The sequence below is a fragment of the Apteryx mantelli genome, chromosome 1 (genome assembly GCF_036417845.1).
Source record: "Apteryx mantelli isolate bAptMan1 chromosome 1, bAptMan1.hap1, whole genome shotgun sequence".
NCBI lineage: Eukaryota > Metazoa > Chordata > Aves > Apterygiformes > Apterygidae > Apteryx > Apteryx mantelli.
Genome location: NC_089978.1, coordinates 76,935,863 through 76,956,844, shown reverse-complemented (window position 1 = coordinate 76,956,844; position 20,982 = coordinate 76,935,863).

Below are 20,982 nucleotides of genomic sequence, written 5' to 3'. Positions count from 1 at the left end.
CCCAGAGCTTCTGCACGAAGTACAGAGTGCCAGATCAGTTACCCCCTAGAAAACTGTAGGAATATCTTCGTCCATTCAGGCATTGTGCTCTCTACAACTTGACTTACTTGTCATGGCTTTCAGTGACTCCAGTGAGCAATGATGTCTTGTGCTACAGGCAACTGAAGACATCCAGTAGCAGTGCATAGTACGAAACTTAACAAGTTTCCCAGAACATAAAATACATGGATGATGCAGGTCAGGAGCAAAGTTCCCTTACCCCAAAGCAAGGTGCAGTGCAACTTTGAACTTCTTGAAAATGAGAATGGCTGTGAACTAAACCCTGGGGAGAGATGCCAACCAGCATGGGAACAGCTGGCTTACAAGCTTTTTAATAACAGTACATTAATTCTACATACCCTTTGCCAATGTTGTACCTATACTAAAGGTGATGTGACAGTTGCACTAATGGTTGCTCTTTCTCTGCTAGGATCAAGGTTGTGGGACTGTGGAGAAGAGTAGATAAAGCATATTGCAAGCAGATCCTCTAGGCCAAACACACTCAAAGCTCTTCCACTGATGTCAAATACTTATATTCAGGTCTTCCTTTGTGCAGAGAGAAGGAGAGACAATTAGGACATGCAGTCTGAGTGGAAACAAGTAAAAATAAGCTGATAGATTTGCCAGTCTTGTTATTGATAGACCTGCAACCTCACATCCAAAAGCCTTAAGCAGTCAGAATGGGTGCAAAGGAACAAGCTGATGAAGCCGATGAGGTTCAGATAATTGCTCCCACCACAACTGCGCTGCAATTTCTGTCAAGGTGATCCAAAGCTCAGAACTCAACTAAAAAGATCAAAGAAGGAACAGAACTCCAAAGAACTGTAAAAAACCCTCCTGGATCACTAAGGTCACCTACAGTTGTCTATCATGGTGAACATGTAGAAATCTGTAAGAGGAATATTAAGCTCAGTCCTAGTGGAGAGTGAATGGGAATGGTTGTGTGCAGAAGCATCAGACGAGGGAAAAGGTAGAAGGATATATGGTCTTGGCACCTAGATTAGCAGATCAACAAGATCATACCACATCTACGTGCAGCCTCTCAGGACACCCGGATCTGGAAAACAAGGGAGAGCCTAAAACAAGGGAGCACTGATAGCCAGAATGGAATTGGAGCTGCAAGACACCCAGATAAAGGGACAAGGAGAGAGAATAAATCCTCATGATCCCAGAGGTGCAAGAGAAGGGAGAGAGGAAAGACCATAATCCCTGTCAGCTTCTAAGAGGAGCGACATCCAAAGCCAGCACATGATCACCAATCTTAAACCCAGGAGATGTAAAGAGGAGTCACAAGGTCATGTCTCTTGTCCTGCCGGTTGCCACAGGCAGTCCCAGCAGCCCTTGTGGGTGCATGACTTGGTGCCTGGGAGAGTGTAAGTATGACAGCGTGAGGGAGGGACACCAGTTCGGTTTCAAAATAAAATCACCTTCCATCTCAATCAGGTCTCACACTGAGCTCTGCTATATTGTTGCTACAATGTTGCAATGGTTTACTAAATTAATTAATGGCGAGGGGTACAAACAGACCAAAATTTGCGACAGAGGTTTTAAAGGGAAGTTTATTCAGAGTCCTCCATCCCACAGAAAATATTGAATAAAGTATGGAAGCAAACAGCTACAGTGAAAGCAACACCCTAAAAACTAGATGTCACTAAAAAGAGAAGAGAGAGAGCTGGCTTTGTTTGGAAAGTACACTGAAGTTCTTAAGAAAATTTAACTAAGATTATCTCATGTCTGGTGTTTATATTTTTGTGTGAAGTTTTATTTTGTAAACATTGCAGCTAGGATACATTTACCTCTAAAGCCAAACCCAAAGCTGGCATTTCTTCACCCCTAGCAAGAATATACTACAAAATTAAAAGGCTGATTAATGAAGATGACATTACGATAGGCAGCCCTTACAACTCTTACATAATTCAAAGGGTAAGTTGAGATACAGGTGTTGATAGCTTAAATGCACGCTGACATGGAGTGTGTTAAAGCCTTAGTGGAAAGGAGCATTTACAAATGATGAAAACAAATCACTTCAGCAAAGCGGTCTTCACTGGAGAGAAAAATACCGAACTGTAACTGGCTAGTAAAATATCGATGTTAGAGGCAATGGGAACCAGAAGAAACTCAACAGCCGAGCAAACCTCAGATCGTCAGTGCAGGTTCAGGCAAACAGGCTTTCCCAGGCCGAAACTGAGCACACAGTATCTTCAACCTGCAGATGCAAGCATTCAGATTTGGAAGCTTTGTCTTGCAAAATTGGCCTACATCAGGGACAAAGAAGGATACAGACCAGAGGTGTTTCTGGCTCCCAAAGCTCTGCTCAGTTCCAGAGAGACAAGGGAATATAGCGTGCCTTCTCTTCAATGCAGTTTTCCTTGCTTATTCATTTTCTTCATGTTTAACCTTAACACAGATTTGTTTTGACTATTGGGAGAAGAGAAATAAGCTCAAGCAGGTGCATGGGGCTTAGCTACAGCTTTGGTATGCTTGGTTATATAAAGATATGTTAACAAAAAAGAAAAAAGAAACAAATTGCTAAAAATGCAGGATAGCAAATGTTTTAGTATTTAGTATTTAGTGTTAGGCTATATGTCCTTAATAATTAACTTTTGCAGAAGTTCCTGGAAGCTGTCTGGAGATAAGCATATTGAACAACTGAGCCTGAAAGTGAAACAAATGAGACCTGAAAATGAAATAAGTACTTATATTTTTAATGACTGTAATCCTTTTGTACTTGTATCTCATCAGTAAGTAATTCTCAATTTTTAAAAAAGATGGATATTTAAAATTTCAATAAAGTCAACCTGCAGCTTGGTTCTGAGATGTTTCCGTGGGCTGAGATATTCTCAGGTGGCTGGTGTAAAGCTTCATTAACTGTTTGAAAAGTGTCTGGTAGTGATTCAAAAGCACAAACTGAGAAGGAAGGATGGATTTTTTTTAATTGTCTATTTATTTAAGTCTCTTCAGTCCTTCTGACCAAAAACCAAGCGCTGTTCATCTTCCACTTTCTCCACAACTGTCCCTTATTTGGTTCCACGTCATTCAGATCTCCTGCCTGTTATTTGCACTGCAGCATTTCCCTGTGCTGAATGTGCTTTCATAAAGATTTCAGGGCTCCATATATTTGAAACTGCTCATCTGGGAGAAATAAAAGTCCTAGCTATTCAAACAATAGCAAAATCAATGAAGTTAAATTGATGTAAGAGCAGTATGACAAATAAACTAGCGAAATTCCTCTTTTGCATCTCCAGGTGAAAATCTAATGGAATTCCATGGGAATAAATGGAATTACTCCACATGCAGGTTCCTTTAGGATGTCATAGGCTGATCCCAAAATGCTTAAAGGAAACCCCTGTTATTCTGGACACATTCCACTCTGGTGTAAATGGTCAAAATAGTGGTGAGTTCATGAAATATGTAGCCATTTTTATAGTGTGGAATTTTCTTTGCAACACATGGCTGATAACACCCAGTGACAGCAACATGGACTGTGCCCATGGACCACACACACCATTTCCCTATAATATTAAACCAGGATGTTGTCTTTAATCCCCAAATATCTCCAAAATGTGACATGAGCTGAGTCTGAGCACCCAGCGTGTTTTTCCTTGCTCACTTCCTTTTGCTACTTGTTACCAGAGTTCGGTGTGCACGTCCAGTGAGGTTAACTAAGCAAATTTACTCAAATACGATGTAGACTTATCAGCTGTGTACTACATGTAGAATACAAGCTGTGTAAGGGTAGAAAGATAATAACAAACTGAACAGAGAATCAAAGTATTTCAGTGTCATCCTTTGTCCTGACTGTGAAAGCCTCCCATTAATGTCCAAGCTTCACTGACTGTTACCAGAAAGAGGAAATCATTACATAAAATATCAGACAGACTCATCTGTTTATTTTGCCTGAACTAAGTGAAGTGCTGAGAGTAAACTGACACCACAACTGACGAAAAGTGAAGTTGCTTTTAAACTAAATGCATAAATGATTCACATTTTTAAACATACATTTGAAGGCATTGGGTCATGAGAACTAGAGTTGTATTCATGTCATCTAAGTTTAGTCATCTAAAAGTTAGGTGTCCAGTTAAAGCTGGTGATGTGGACTCCCTCTCCTACACTCCCCAAAGAGGTTAGCACCCCTACAGAGGAATTCATAGTGTTTCATTTATGTCATTCATCTTATCTCACATTACGTCAGAGGGATGGCTTGCCTCCTGAAGGTACTTCTTTGATGACTCTAGAAGGGCCCTAAAGAGCTCTCAGAGTCCTGCTTAATTCTACAATAGGATAAGATGAATCTTACCCTCCTATGAGATACCGAGGACTCAACAGTTATTGCCTGTCATCTTCAAATAATTTATTAGGTGTAGTTATAACTCAATTTTTATCCTAGTAACCATGTGCATGGTCCATGTTCTTCCAATGATATCATCCCACAGTTTGGAAATGAACCCTTTTAGTTATTATAATAAATGTAAATGTGCCCATTGTCTTCTATGGGACTGAATCAGACCCACTCACATATGTATCACAGTCTTTATACCACTAACAGCTACTGCATTATTCATACACAGAACACTATGTGTACATATAAAAAAAAAACTACTGCATTTGTATACCTTTACATTTAAGTGTCTCTGAGCATGAATAATATAAAGGCAGCTTGCACAGTGTGGACTGTTAGCTTTACAATTTGAGGGTATCTAAAAAGGTAGGCAATTTATCTTGTATGTTTAAATAGCAGCTGTTTCACTAACTGCATACCTTTATCTACCAACTAGCTTGTACTGTCAGGTATCCCCAAATGAATATCAGCTATGCCTTCTTTTTTTATGATGATGGTTTACAATAAGAAAAATATTAAAGGTGCATGGTTCATTTAATCAGCAATTTTGCAAGTGTTTTACTTATGTCAACAAAGAATAAATTGTTTTTAGCGCCTGGCATGTAGAATGCAATATGCAGCATAAATTATTCAAATCAAAGCAACATAAGTCTTTGTGCAGCAAAGGTGAAGGCACAGAATTCATCACTGTGTTTTACAGCTTTGGATAGGACAATGACCTCTAATCAAAACTCCTCAATACAGTCCTTACACTTAAGATGCCAACTTGTCACTAAGGACCTGATTATCTATAAATTTATGGAAACCTGCAATAACTGGTGTTTGCCTCCTGATAATGTTTTCTGACACATATCAGGAGATTCAGCTGATCGGTGTTAGAGATTATTGTACAGAATCTGCAGTTTATACAGGCAATGAGTAGACAGAAGGTCCATTTGAGACCTTTAGCTATAGAGAAGCACATAAGGAAAACTGTTTCCATAGAAACATGCCCCACAGCTGTAGTTAGTATAGGAAAAATAGTTTTATGATTATTTCAATGAAGTTCTATCTTTTGTTTTCAGTGCAAGATGTATACAATAGGTAGCTAAGGTCTTACATGTGAAATTCACCCCAAAGTGGAGGACCCCATATTTCTCTTGTGTGTTTCTATAAGTTTTATAGGTCATGTATCCACAACAAAATGATTTTTACTTGGAAACAGTACTGCTATTCAGTATTTATTCTCTGCACAAGAATTGTTTACTTTTACATTAACTCACAGAATTGTACATAAATTTCACCAAAATTCTAGATAAAAAGTAAATGACCAGATGAGCTTCCAGCTAATCCAGGGGAGGGTTGTCCTGTGAGTCCAGAAGATGAGTCAGGCCCAAGGAGAACTACAGGAAAACAGAGGGTGGGCATGAAAAATTTGCTAACAGTTTGGCAATATTTTCTTTCCATTCAGGTCATTTCTGAATTTCAGAAAAATTTTCACCAGTTCCCTGGAAATGGTAAAGTTGGTGCATCTCCTAAATAGTTAATCCAAGCCATTTCTAAGAGAGCTTTTGGTCCTGCTTCTTTTCATGGCTGCAAAGGCACAAGGAAGAATGCATTTTCTAATGGGAAGAAGGCAACCACACAACCAGTTTAGATTTTTCTCCCTCTCCTTTCAGAATTGTTAACAAGGCTGCAAATTTCCCCTTCCTGCCTGGCATGAGCATCGACTTCATTAGCTTCTACCATGTACATATACAGCCCACAGAGTACTATGATACTTGGACTTTTCTTAATCAATTTGAAATTGGTATTGAAGAATCACACCAATTCACATTGAGGATGAATACACATGAAGGATGATGTCCACTAAGAGGCATGAGTAGGAGACTGGATTTTGTGCATGAGTAAGCGAACAAGCCCAATGAACAAGGATGATGCATCACTGAATACACTGAATGCATTTAAATCTGTTGCCATGTCAGCTGTGGCATAGTTTTTGCGTGTTTATGATAATAACAGTGGTTGTTTCCTTTGTCATTTCCCAAGAGGATTGAAATCACATTCTCCTGGACAAATTTTGCTGGTGGACTTCATACCCATGCAAAACCAATGTAAGTTGGACAGATAGCCGTCTCTGTTTCTGCAAGGCAGATTTTCCAGAAACCACGTTTTGTACTGTAAAGAAAGCCAGAGCCAGATATCTTTTAAAGATATTTAGACTCCTCTGTAACAGCTTGCAGGGTGGGAGGGAGAGAAGGTTCTTAACTAAAGTAAGATCTCCCATACCGTGTAACAGAGCCATGTTTCAGGGGTTTACCTCTCTCTGGTTGTCAGCGTGGAACACTGAGCTTTAAAGTTACACACCTAAACTGGTGCTGAAAAGCAGATGTCAGTACATTTAAAGGATGCAGTCCTGTTTTGGGAGTGATGTCCTACAATCCATTGACTTTTCATAAGAATTAGGTTCATAAAGCCCAGGGAACTGATCCAGAAACTGATTTTGGTGGAATCTAATAGTATTGCTACCATTTTAGGCTAGTAACTCCAAAATCTAGGCCCTCGTATTATGAGAGGGGGCAGGATGTGGCTTCACATTTGCTAATTCTACAAAATCCCGCAATAGAACTATAGAAAAGGGGGGAAATTAGGTAACATTTTGTGCATTATTTTAACAATAACATATTAATACCATACCCATACAAAGTGATCTGACTATAGAGGATTTAAAAAAGTACTTCAATAAGAAATAACTGAATAATCCACAGCTAAATAAGACTTAACCAAATAATCCACATATACCAGACAAATAAACACTCCCACATGCTTCTAAAGCACCACCAAGGAAAAGTTTCTTTCCATAACAGAGATCCCCAGCTTAGTCATTTTCTTTTCTTTTCTTTTCTTTTCTTTTCTTTTCTTTTCTTTTCTTTTCTTTTCTTTTTAAAGTTTGAAATCTGACCCATCTTGGCCCTTCAACAATTGAAGCAAGGCATCAAGAAGATTTCCCTTGTAGCATTTAATTTGTTAATGGGATTTGTGTGCACATTTCCAAAGCTGTATCAAGAAAGTTGGCCTTATTGTTCATGATGGCTGGACAAGGGAGAGGATAATTGTGTCATACAAAATCTATCCACGTTCTCCCCACAGAAATATAATTATGCATTCAAAACTTAGAGAGGTGGAAGGGCCAGCTCAGATTCCACCTGTGTCTGAAGGATTAGTCTCTATGTCAATTCTAACAGTACAAAAGATCTGAGTATATTTTCCTCTTCTGTCTTGTGGTATACCAGATTGCAAAAGATTGCATGTATTATTTTAAGGTTCTCCAGAGGAAATTTCCCCAGGCTTCTCGAAAGGACTTTCAACCACAGTACAGCATTTAAGGGGAAGGGCATTGGAACAAATAGAAACAGAGCATTTAGGGAGCGTAGGAAGCAAGTTTCAGAACAGGCAGTGATGATAAAAGATGGAGCAAACTTAACGAAGGTATCTGAAGACAACAGAGGAAATCTTGGCCTGACAGAAGGAAAAGGCAAAATTCCCACTGACTTTGTGGAGCCCAGAATTTACTCCAAAAGGGAAAACTGTCAACAGCAAGCAGGAGTCTGAGATATACCAGCAAGCTGCATTGCCACGCTTTAATATGAGCTTTGGTGTCACAAGCCAATGCTGAAGAAGAGAACTGTAGTGGAAAGGGTCAATGTAAACAACTCTGGCTCCTGGCAGAGTCTCCAACTATAAATTTTAATAAAAGATGAAGAAAAAACACAGTTTTGATTTGAGGGACTCTGGATACAGGCAAGACATGAGCTTGTAAATTGACAGAACAGAAGGAGCTACAAGGTAATTTTGCAGAAGTACTCACCTTACCTAGGAGCCTAAGTCACTGATCTGGGTATGTCTGAAACTTCTGTTCAACACAGAGGAGCCAGATCTGCAGCTAGACCTGACTGTCTCTTCTAGCCCAAATAGTATTACATCGCAACTAAGCTATCTTTGGCTCCTAGTATGGCCTTCTTCTTCATGGAGGGGGGCTTTTCCACCTTTGTTTTCAGAAAACACATGAGGCAAATCTTTTTCTCTGTATTTTATAAAAGAAAAGAAAGAAAAAGGAGCTCTGGAAATTGAAGCAAAAAGCAGCAAATATTTCTAAACCTTCTGAAATTAGTACAAGCTCTTAGGAGAAGTTAACACAGCTAGAGGCTTCTTAGAAAGCCACAGCAAAAGGGGGCTTTACCCCAACAGACACATGGGACATGGGACAATCCCCCACTTCAGGGAGAGATGGGATACAGCCAATAAATTTTGTTCCTTCTTGGATTCTCGCAGTTCTTTCACTAAGCCTTGCTTTGTATTTTGACTGTGGTGCAGGGGTCCATTTTAACGTGCTGTTTCCATTGTTTTGCTTTGTTTTTTATTTGTAGTGCTATCCAGTGCATGACTGAAGAGGAGAGAGAGACTAGAGAAAGGCAAATCCATTTTGCATAAATAATAAAACATCACCATTTAGAACAAAAGGAAAATAACTGCTTCTCAAAAACAAGGCTGTGCTTGTTTGTCTGTTGGTTCATACAGAACAGTTATCAAGCCAAAGAAGTCCTGGTGACTGTGTTTTGCTGACACAGGCAGAACAAAGGATTGTTAAAAATAATATAAACCTACGACATATGTTATCAGTATCGAAATTAATGCACATTCTTGCTTAGTTTAGGGGAAGCTGGGACCTGGGTTTTATTTTTAGCAAAGTCAAAAAATAGAAGAAAACTGTTTCATTCTTATTACCTCTAACAGGAAGGTATTTCTGTCTGTTGGGGGAGGAGGGTTGGGGAGATCAAAGTTATTGATTGCTTTTGGACAAAACTCAGTCAATTCCCACACACACAAGTAGATCCGGCTTTGACCTTGACACACGTACTTCTGCAAATATTTTCCCCACAAAAAGACTGTGGACAGAAGTGAATAACAACCAGCTGACTGCCAAAGAGCAGCAGGACTGGACCTGTGGATCTTCAGACCCATAAACACATTTCATAAGATGTTTTAATAACAGGTATTAAATATTTTCATGGTGGTGGCATGTAGACTTTCCAGTCCAGAGTTAGGGTCCCTTTGTATCACCCATGAGACAAGCAATCACACAAAAAGCCACACCTGCTTCAGAAAGCTCTCCCACCTAGCCTACAAATTCCATAATTCTAGAAACAGCAACGCAGTTTGAAGCAGTCCACTGAGATCTTTCCTTGCATTGCCCCTTAAAAAACACTCACCTGGCATTTTGCATAGTCTGGGAATCTTCAAATGAGGCTAGGTTTGCAGTTTAGCTATATGTCTGACCTGCAAAAGTTCCTGCAAAGCAAAGAAACTTGTTTGTAATGCTCGCACATTATTCCGGGTTGGCGCACTGTCAACACATGCAGTGTTATGGACTGGAAAATCCAAATACAGTGTGCAAAGCCATTGGAGGTTTTCCACAGAGCACTTGCAAGGGCCTCTCCTAATTGAATTTGCCAAAATTCACATGGACTCAGATTTAATCCAATCAGTTCTACATCACATGTCTTTCAACATTGACAAAATATTTTTTTCTAATTGCGACTCTCTCACGGAACCAAACGAATCAGAAAGGGACTTAAATGAAAACCAGTCCAGATTGTTCTACACTTTAACCTTACATCTGTGTTTAATTAGGATGCTCAATTTCCCTAAACTCAAGTCATAAAATGGAAGTAATCTGTGGCCTGTTTGTCAGTCATTATAGGGCAGCAGACCTGCAAATCAAGGCAGGCTCAAACGCACAGGATCTTGTTCTACATGGCCATTGAAGGAAACATGGAAGATGTTATTGTGCAGCAGGCTGGAAGGGAATCAGGAGAAAAGTTCACAGAGAAAGACATGTGTGGATGACCTGCATGCTGGGAATGTGGCTGAGCCTTTAAAGAAAGGAGCAAATAAATGTGAAAAACATATGTGCTTATTTAGACTCCCCCATTCTGACCACACGAAGCTCTTACAAAAGGCCTAATAATAACTGGTGCTGGACAATATTTTCACCCACGGAAAAGGCAGCAATCTCCTCTTCCTATCGAAGCTGCTCTGTTAGGAGTGTCAGCACCTTCAGCCAGAAAGTTGTGTAAGCTTTTAGGGGGTAATTTCAAGGTGTTGTGATGCTTTCAGTGGCCCCACCACTCCCCCAGGCCTGGTTTTATTCCCACCCCTGTGCACCCCTGAGATCACCAGTTTCTCCCTCTGGCTTTTTCACTGGTTTGTGGGGCCATGCTCTGAAGTGGAGCAAGCAAAACTCCCCATACCACTGCCACATGCCCCTTTTCAAGGGCTTTTTTAGAAAGCTGGACTGTTTCCCTGGCTCAGTTTTGCAGCTCAGTCCCACACACTGCTGCACCAGCACAGCCGAGAGGGCGGGGAAGCTGGAGCAAGGGAAGGCAGGCATCCCCTGACAAGGCTTGCACACGTGGGGCATTGCTGTGGGGAGCAATACCCTTTAATGCCTCGCTTCCATGCAGCCAGCAAAAGTAGCTGCAAATAACCCACATACTTAAAAGTGCAAGGAAGACTTGTCATCTAGAGCTGTTAAAGATGCACTGTTTGGGGCTATCACAAATCACTGGAGGAACAATAAAACACTACCCCACACACCAAGGTCTGTCAACATTCATTTCAAACATGCACTTCAGAGTGTTGCTGTTATGTTGTTTTGTGACATCTTGAGATCTGCATGAGAAATCCCAGTGGACATGCTGTAAATCCATATCTACAGCAGTAAGTTTTCATTGCATCAGTGTTATTAAATATATATAGATATACTTATATATATATTATGTGGCGATGCTGAATGAACAATTGGCCTTTAACTCCTCCTAGACTATTAGGTCATACTATAGGTCAGTGAAAAGGTAATTTTCCCTAGATTCGTAATAAGGTCTGGGATTCGACCTGTGACCTCAATGTCACAAGGTATTCATTATCTTCACACAGATGATATACAGGCAAAGAAACATATATTTTTTACAGAACTGGAAGAATTATATTTGATGGATACATTTTAGTAGATGGATTTTATTACCTGGATAAACTCAATTAGCAGACCTCATTAATTTTGAAAATGTAACTTATCTGCATTGAGAAATTCTTCCTGTGACCATTAGCATTCACAGTCTTTAAACTAGCGCTTTGGGCATGATGGAATTTTTTTGGTTCAGTGGCCAAGCCCCTCCAAAAAAGAGAGGGGAAAAAATTTTATAACCAGAACAAAACCTTATTTTGTATCAATACAGAATGCTTTATTTAACCTGTAATTCAAATTTTTTCAGGTTCTTAAAGTGTTTTTTTCTTTCACTCGGAAACACTATACAACACTCAAAATGTCATTTCCTAACAAGAAGCTGAAATGTTTTGTTTCCAAAGTGACAGAAACAGGACTTCATCTTTTGGAGTTGGGGGTGTTGTTTGCTTTGTCTTAATTTGGCAAATAGTTTCAATCCGCTGCATCTGGATTTTGGAAACAATTTCACTATTCCATGAAAATGTTCCACTCTCACTGAGTAGCAAGCAGAATCAAAAGGGATAAAGATGTAATTCAAAGGCATCTGCATAGAATACACCTACACCAAAACAGACATGTTGCAAGAGTGTTTGAGAAGTAAAGGTCTAGTTTGTGAACCATTTGTTCACTATTGTCCTTCAGCTGATTTCCAGGTGTAATTCTGCCACTGCTGCTGGGGCACAGTGCCCCCCTTCCTGCTCATGTGTTTCAATAACAGCCATAAAAATCACCCCTTTGCATGACGGATGCCTCTGTCCCTGGCAAAAAAGGGGAGGTGAGAGGCCAGGAATGGAGGATAAGGTTCATTTCAAGTAATGTTAGGTTTCTAAAAGTTAGATATCTAGATTAAGCTATACTTTTGTAGTCAAAAGAGAAAGATAGGGCTCTTCCTGAGAATGAAGCTGCCCTACGTGCAAGGCAGGAGTCTCAGGCAGGTGGGGAGGGTACATCACCTGCTGGGATACCTGTGTCTGCAATGATTGCAGCAGGAGCCTAGGCAATGTGCCTAGACCAGACATCTCACAGACAGACAGTTCAAATTAGGGGAGGTGAATGCCATCCAGAATCACTGCTCTGTCTACACAGATGCCCTGGGAAACATTAGCAATGACAGCGCTAGCCCAGAGCTAAATATTTAGGATCAAGTTTCCTCAAGATTGCTTCACCTATTTCCCGTAGTACAAATGTGTCATGACCAGGAATGTGGGGAGACCCTTAGCAGAGGAGAAAACTGTGATGGGGTATGCATGAGGTCTGATTAAGGCTATATTGGGAAGAAAGGGGCATGGACAATGTATGCCAGTGCTTCTGCTATCTCCTGATGCAGAGCAGCCCCACTGAGGGCTTCTCCAGCTAACTAAAATTTAGAACAGCTAGAAGGTTTTACCAGCCATTGGCTTGGCTCAGAAATGGCGATAGGGTAGCAACATAGCCTAAGTAACCACTCCACTGTTGCTTAGTATCCAGCCCTTAGGATAAAGTCCACTATTAAATTATCAGTATCACGAAGCAGCTTTATTTTGAGACTAAACTACTTGTGTGCCCAGCCAATGAATTCCTGTTAAAAGACTAAACCTGCTAAAAGGATAAAAATCCATTACAAGTGAAAAGCAATTTACAGTAGAGAATTGACCTATAAAACCAACGCATTTCTATTGCACTAATCCAAAACATATTTCAGAAAACAGGTTTGCACTCTGAAATAGGTCTGTTAAAACAACCAACCTGTTAAAATTATGGGGTTAGTGCAGCAAGCTTATATATTTTAACAGGACTTTCATGTGTTGCGCCATAGTCCTAGGAAATTTTCTAAGAAAACGACCTCACCCCTCCTTCTCCTCCCTCAACCCTCAAAAAGCAGTATGAGATTCACAAGCAAGACACATCACTGGGACTTCAGAGTAAGACACTTACAAGGATCCTTGCCTCTCAAATGCCTTTCTCCCCCTCTCATAGCTGTATTGTTTCTCGTGCTGTCCCTTCCACCTGGAACATTTTTACCTCTTCCTATCTGCCAAATATTTTCCCTTCTCTATTTCAAATTCCTCCTTAACTCACTAATTCACTTCCCCTTAAATTCTTGAATCTAGAGGCCCTCGCTCTCCCATTGCAAAGCTCCTTCACTCAGGGGAGAAAGCCAGGCCACCAGCGCGTGCGTTCTGCAATTAACCCAAGAAACCCAGGAGACGTGCACAGATGTACGGTGACTTACTGGATGACTCACTGCAGTTAGAACAGGAGTGTCTCTTATTATCCCAGAGCATGCCTATTTTCAGGACTGGCCCACAGTACTTGAACTGGGATCCTCCAGAATTTGCGTAGGAGAAGTCAGAGGCTCGGAGAGGGGAAGATGAGCATCTAACTTTTCAAGAAAGCCAACTTTAATTACTTAAGGCTCCAGGGCCTACTCCAAAACCCACTGAACTCTATGGAAGGAATTCAGTGGGCTTTAAGTCGCTTATGGCTGGAGGGTTGGATCTCAGTAGAGAAACAATGCTGTCTTGTTGTGTAAAAGAGGTCTGCCCTTGATAAAATATTTGAGTGGAAAATAGATGTCCATGACCAGGAGAGTTTCTCAGTGATCACTGGAAAGCCCCTGTAAGTTTGTGCTCTATTTTCTGCTAGTATAGAAATGCAGCTTGAACTTAACTCCTCTTTGATTATTAACAATGTTTGAGAGAATGAGAACTGGAGTTACAATAAAACTAACAAATCTCCTTTTTTCCTCTTCCTCTCCTTCTACTTCCAGATGTTACAGTCACAATTACACATGATCTTGAAAAAAAGGCGAACATGAATAATTTTACAATAAAGCAATTCATGCATGTGAAAGATTACTTCATAGCAACCAATTTTATTAGCAGACAGATAGTAGCACATGGGTCAGATTCAGCCAAGAAGCAAAGGCGGCACTGAGTACCTCAGCCTTATCTGTTTCCACTCTCACCAATTCACCCGTCCCATTCAGCAATGGGCCCACATTTTCTTTGTTCAACCTTTTACTACTAATATAGCACTACAAGCTCTTCCTATTATCCTTGATGTCACTTGGAAGCATTGACTCTAGGTCAGCTTTGGCTTTCCTAACACCATCCTTACATGCCTGGGCAATATTTCTAAATTCCTCCTTTGTAGAGTGTCCCTGTTTCTACCCCCTGTATGGTGCCTTTTTGCACTGGAGCCTCACTGTGAGTTCTCTGTTTAGCCAAGCCCTCCTGATATGTCAGCTTCTTTCCCTGAATATTGGGATGGCCCATTCTTGTCCTCAGAGGATGCTGTCCTTTAAGGCCTGCCAGCTTTCCTGAGCTCCTTTGCCCTTCAGAGCTGCCTCCTGTGGGATCCCACCTACCATTTTCCAGAATAAGCTGAAATCCGCTCTACTGAAGTCCAGAATCTGCACTCTGCTACTCTCCTTCCTGACTCCCCTCAGGATCTTGAACCCCACTATTTCATGGTCACTACAGCCAAGGCTGCTGCTGGGATTACCACAGCCTCAACCAGTTCTTCTTGTCAGTGAACAGCAGACCCAAATGTGCATCACCTCTGGTTGGCCCATCTAGTACCTGTATCAAAAAGTTATCCCTGACACCCTCCAGAAACCTCCTGGGTTGCTTGTGTCCCTCCATTTTGCCCTTCCAGCAGATGTCAGGGAGGTTAAAGTCTCCCAGGAAAACCAGGTCTGTAACCCAGACACTTCCTCCAGTCATTTGAAGAAGACTTTGTCCACTTCCTCAACCTCATCTATAACACACTCCCACCACAATGTTCCCCTTGCCAGTCTCTGACCCACAAGCTCTCCAGCATCCCGTTGCCCATCCCATCAAAGAGCTCCCTACACCCGAGGTGGTCCTTCACACAGAGGGAAAGCCCCCTTGCCCCCTCATCTGCCCTGCCTGCTCTCCTGAAGAGCCAGTACCTGTCCATCACAGCCACTCGTCATACAAGATAGCTCACCATGTCTCAGCTATTCCAACAACATTGTAAGTAAAAAAAAAAAAAATCCACGGTCCTAGTTTTCAGTCTTGTTACAGTATCTTGGATTCTGTTCATTGATAGGTCTGTGTCTGCAGGAACAAGCTCAGGAAGCAAAAAAACCTACCTCCTTTCATTGCTACAGGAGGATACAGCAGCATCTGGACCCTTTGGTACAAACAGTTGTCCTCTGTCTTGCAGAGAAAGAGCAAAGATACTTCTGAGCTAAGACCGAAGCAGAGTTCATTCCTGAAGTAAGGGGACTTCCTTCTTTGCCATTGTTTTGGGCCTGCCCCTTGGCTGTGCCAAGGTGCACCCATTCCCCTTGCCAGCCCTGCTGCTCTCTAATGGTTTTCCTTATTCCTGTCAAAGGGAATAAGGATGGCAGCAGAGTGTATAAAGCCAGAGAGGTTCAGGGATTTCCTGAGGCAGCCAGGAGGCTGTTCTTTTCACCATGAGGGTCTTGGGCTGAATAATTCAAAACTGAACAGACTGCGTGAGTCAGCAGAGATCTTATGGAGAAGCATAGGTCCCGCTAACAACTGTCTAGTCTATGCTCCAAAGTGTACAGTATGTTTTTCTATTAGAAAATTCTGAACTCTTCATCCTTTCAAATGGCTAACAAATGTATCTAATTATGTGACAAAGCAGATTTTAATATGTTGAAAAATCTTGTTAATCAGGATTGCAGTACTCTATCTACAGAGATAGAGAATATACAAGGAGAAAATTTCAACACCTCCTTAGAAAAATAAATTAATGTCTTCTGAGATTGTGGCACAGGCAAAACATGTCCTCATATGGTATAAACACTTGATGAGATGAGCTTCATAGCTTTACCATGATTTCACCACTCAGGAGTGAAGTGGCCATCCCAAACTGACACGAATCAAAATGTTATGCTACTCTAGGACATGTTCTGTCTCTCCCCTCTTCTTGTGATGATCTCCATCAACCATCAGATCGTATCATTTAATAAAACACAAAGTCTTGACCTTTTGACACAGATCCCCTCCTGCACTAGAGGAGGGACAGCTCTAATTTCTACCAGATGGCTTCAGACTCTAAGAAACCACATGCCAGCTGAGGGCTAGCCAAGCACAGGTGTGCCCCACCCTGTCCCCAAATGCCTTTTCCTATTCTCCTTCCTTACACCAAAGATGTGGGAAGGAGCTGGCAGCACCTTTGTGCCACCTAAGAATTATGCCACACCATTGGTTAACCTGTTTAGGGGTCACAACCAAGCAACTCTGTACAGATGTGAAAGGAAAAGAATCTGCTCTTTCATTTTAAGAAAGAGTCACAAATCAAGGGGAAAAGGAAAATTGCAAACTTTAGAATTAAATGCAAGAAAATGTTTAGTATGTTGCCAGAATGTCAGTGAAAATGAAGATGTGGATTCCAGAGAATCTAGAGAAAATGATCCCTTTGAGCCAAACATTAATAAAAGTTTGCAGTGATATAAAGATGATCTCATGCTCACAGTTATTTCCCCTTTTCAACTTTTTTCCTTGATATATGATTTTTTTTTAACTCCCAGGTGTTGTGAAGTTACTTATACAATCATTTGTGTGTTAAAAAATGAATAAAGCATACTGGATACACATGAATCACTATAGTGCAGCACAGGACAAAGGGAAGTGATCCATCTGGATCTTCAGAAAAAGGCAATTTATTCATAATGCCAGAATTGAAATTCTTCAGTACTCTTCAACAAGACAGTGCTTTTTGCAAGAGAGAAATGTTCAAGCTGAAAATTGCTGGGAGCTTCCTCTGTGCACAAGCTACAGGAGCAGCACAACCCCAGCCGGAAAGTATGCTTGCCAGTGAAGGATGGTATAAATATGAACACAGCTGGAGGAAAGTTTTCTGCAGACCTGTGTGTCATAAACCGTCTATTCATTGCACTTTGTTGTCCCACATGTAAGGCAAGATGTAAGAAACCATGTTCTTCAAGGTCCATTTGTGTCAAGATACACATGCACTTAAGTACTGCTGGCACACACATAACCCATCTCTGTGATACATAGCTGTGCATTCAGCCTGGTACTGGTGATATATTAGGTGACTCAGTGTGACCGTGAATCTACAGGATTTGCACATGTAAATACGGGTGTGCAGGTACAGAGCAATGTTTGGAAAGTGTAGACGTTCCTCCCCTTTTTGAAAATGTGATTCATTAAAAGTTATTTCAAAGTACTTAGAGCTAGCTTCAAAATATTAATCAAGCCCCTTAGCCAGCTCTTTCAAAAACATCCAAAAATATTCTGGTCCACTTCCTCACTGGAAAGAGTACACCTGTGGGCAGAAACCAAAGAGACCAGACACCAACTTATTTACTTTAAAGAAAACACAGTGTCTGTTGAAAGGCAATCAGCCATCCTGGTTTGGGCTGCAGAATTTTCTGGACAGTCTGATGCCTCTTGTAAGGAGAAGGGCACTACACATCAATTTTTTGCCTGTGGCACGTGACATAGCCTCTTCCACGAAGGGCTCAACTGCACGGGTCACCAAATATCCACTGGGGTGCAGGAAGAGCCATCCCGGCACTGGACATGGCATTACCTCCTGTCAGTGGCAAAGGCACTTGTGTGCAAACACCAAAAGAGAGGGCAGACTTAATTTAAGGTTAATTCTGGAGACTGATAACGTGGGTCTGACAGTAGCATTTTTTCCTGCCTTTTTCCTGACTTTCTTATGAAGGCTTATGGGTCATCTCTGGTACTCAGGATGAACCAAGGACAGTTTGCTACCTCTGACTATTCAAAGTCCACTCTTTGGCTAAGCCACAAGAGTTTGGGCAATTGTTTTGTAAAGCAGATTTTTTTAAATACTACTTAGTAGATTTGTCAGGTGACAAGATATTTAATTAACTTTGTTTCTATGAATTTTTATGAGGCCAATGAGGAACATTCATTCCTAAGGGGCTCGAACTAATAAAATTGTAAAATGAAAGGCTGTAACAAGTGCTTCATCTCTTGATAGTTATGTTTTTAAAACTGAATCTCGTCCGGTGACTGGTCTCGACTTTTCCTGCTTTCGGAAGTACATATCATTGCTTTTATTTTACTTTGTTTTTTAAAGTGCTGACTCCTGGAATCCTGTGATTATATAAGAAACCAGCTTTCAAAACAAAATGAAACAAAAACAAAATGAAATCCTCCAAGCATTCTATGAAGAAACATATAAATGTGTGACTGATGTAGATTCCTAAACTGAACAATTTTAAAGCCAAAAGCAACTGTTGTGATTGTCTCACTGCCTTTCTGTATAATCAAGTCCCTAGAACTTCCCTGTATTAATTCGTGCTTCAAGATTAAAACCTGTACTTGCCGCAGAGCAGCTCTTTTTAAAAAGTATTTCGTTTTGGTTTAAAAATTTCCATTAATGGGGAATCCAGCACAATCCTGTGTAAATCATTCCAAATGATTAATTATCCTTGCTGTTAAGAATGTGTGGCTTCTCTTTTGGTGTGAATTTGTCTTGCTTCAGTTTCCAGCCATTGCTTTTATTAGTCACTATACCTTTGTCTGCCAGACTGAAAAGCCCTGTATTACCTAAATCTTTTCCTTGTGGAGATACTTACAGGTTATGATCAAGTCACTGTTAACCTTTTCTTTTAGAAGGTTTTTTAGAAGGTTTAAAAGGTTTTTTACTTAAATCTTTTCCTATTAGTTATCCTTTAACTATTCTCAGAGCTCCTCTCTGAACTCTCTCCAGTTTCTACATCCTTCTTGAAGTCTGGGCACCAGAAGTGGGCACAGTGAGCACAGTGCCAACACCAAAACCAGTGGAAAAAGTCCTGCACTGTTTTCCCTTGTTTATAGAGGCAGGGACTGAGACAGCCCTTCGGCCGCAGTGCCACACCGGGAGGTCATGTTCAGTTCTCATCCTGAGTGCAAATACCATTTCCCAATTTTCTGCTTCCCCAGGCAGAGCCACCAGAAGTGCGACCTGCATGCTTCATTTCTAGAGCTAGAGAATCTAGAGATTCGTCTATACTGAAACACTTTTTATCTGACCAGGTCCAGGGTTTTCTCTCTGTATCAGTGACTATCCCCAAATTGTTGTCTCAGCTGTGAGGAGCTCCATCCTTACCACTTAAGTTATTATTAAAAATGTGAAACATCAAAAAAAACCAAAAACCAACAATTTTTGTCAGACCCCTCTTGATGGAGACTCCCTTTCTGTAATCAGATTTGGACGTATAATTGAACTCAGTTTCAGTCTGTTTCATGTGTGACATTGATTTTATAATATCCTGCTTTGTTATTCAAGATGTGTGGTCCCATATGCAATAATGTCAGAATTTTATTACATTGCAAATACTATTAACGTCTATCAAGCAAAGTTGTAACCACATTAAAATTTATATTGAGCTAGTCTGGCAAGATTCTCTTCTATAAATAATTATTAATGATATTTCCCTCCTTTAAATCATTGTTAATCTGGTCCCATATCTGTTATTCCACTAATCTGTCAGGGAATGACTTTGGTTACTTGAGGTTGCTTTTTCTAAATACGGGTGCATCTGCTTTTTTCTGAACTTTTCCTGTTTCCCAGGGTTTGTAGAAACACAGTATTAATGACCTGCCAAGCTTCTCAGTTCACAGTCTGAAATTCTTGGACATAATGATTTGAAAAGGTCTTATTTTAGTGTCCGTAATTTAACATCATCTGTAGTCACTGTGGGAGCAGGTAGATTTTATCCTTAATGCATGACTTAAATACCGTATCATTTTTCTCCTCTCCTCCTCCAGAAATGGTACAGAAAGGTCTGTTGAATATTTCAGCTTCTTATTGACAATTCTGCTGTATCTCACTGTTTAGTGAAACCTTTATTGGGATTCCTTTTGCTCTTTGGATATGCAAAACCTCCTTTTACAGTCCTAAATTCTACTGGCTATAGCTTTCTCTTTGTATCTTTTTTCTTTCCTCATCCATTTTCTGCAATTCATAATTTATCTTCACTGCTATCCGTCTTCCTTTTTCCCCTGTATTATGTACTGTTTTTTAATTGTTATAGATGCTTTCTCTTCCTGTACGCCCATGGCTGGTTTTAAGCCTCTTTTTCTTGGCTGTAGGATTTTAGCTCTTGGATAATTTATAAAACATTATAAAGGAGTTCACTTTTTCATATTTTACCATTTCAGTTCTTCTTCCTAGCTGACTCAGATTGTAATTATTCCTTTGTAAAACTGGACTCTTAAAAACTCTGTGTGTGTGTTTACTGACGTGAACTTTATGTGGTTTGCATATAACAAACATAGTCGATTGGACTCTAAATAACCACTGACTTCTAGTTCTGAGATCACCTTCTATTTATCTGTCAAGATGAGGTTTAATATAGAATTCTCCTATGTTGATTGCCACACTTTTTGAGCTAGAAAATTGTCATCTATAATTTCTTAAAATTCCAAGGATATTTTTGTACTGGTGGCATGAAACTTCCAGCAGATGTCATTCAGACTGAAATCCTCCATGATAACACAACTTTTATTTTTCTACACCTGATAGATGGGTGTTTAAGCAGCCCGTCATCCTGTTCTCTAGTGTGATTTGGTGGACAGTAATAGACATCCACTAGCTC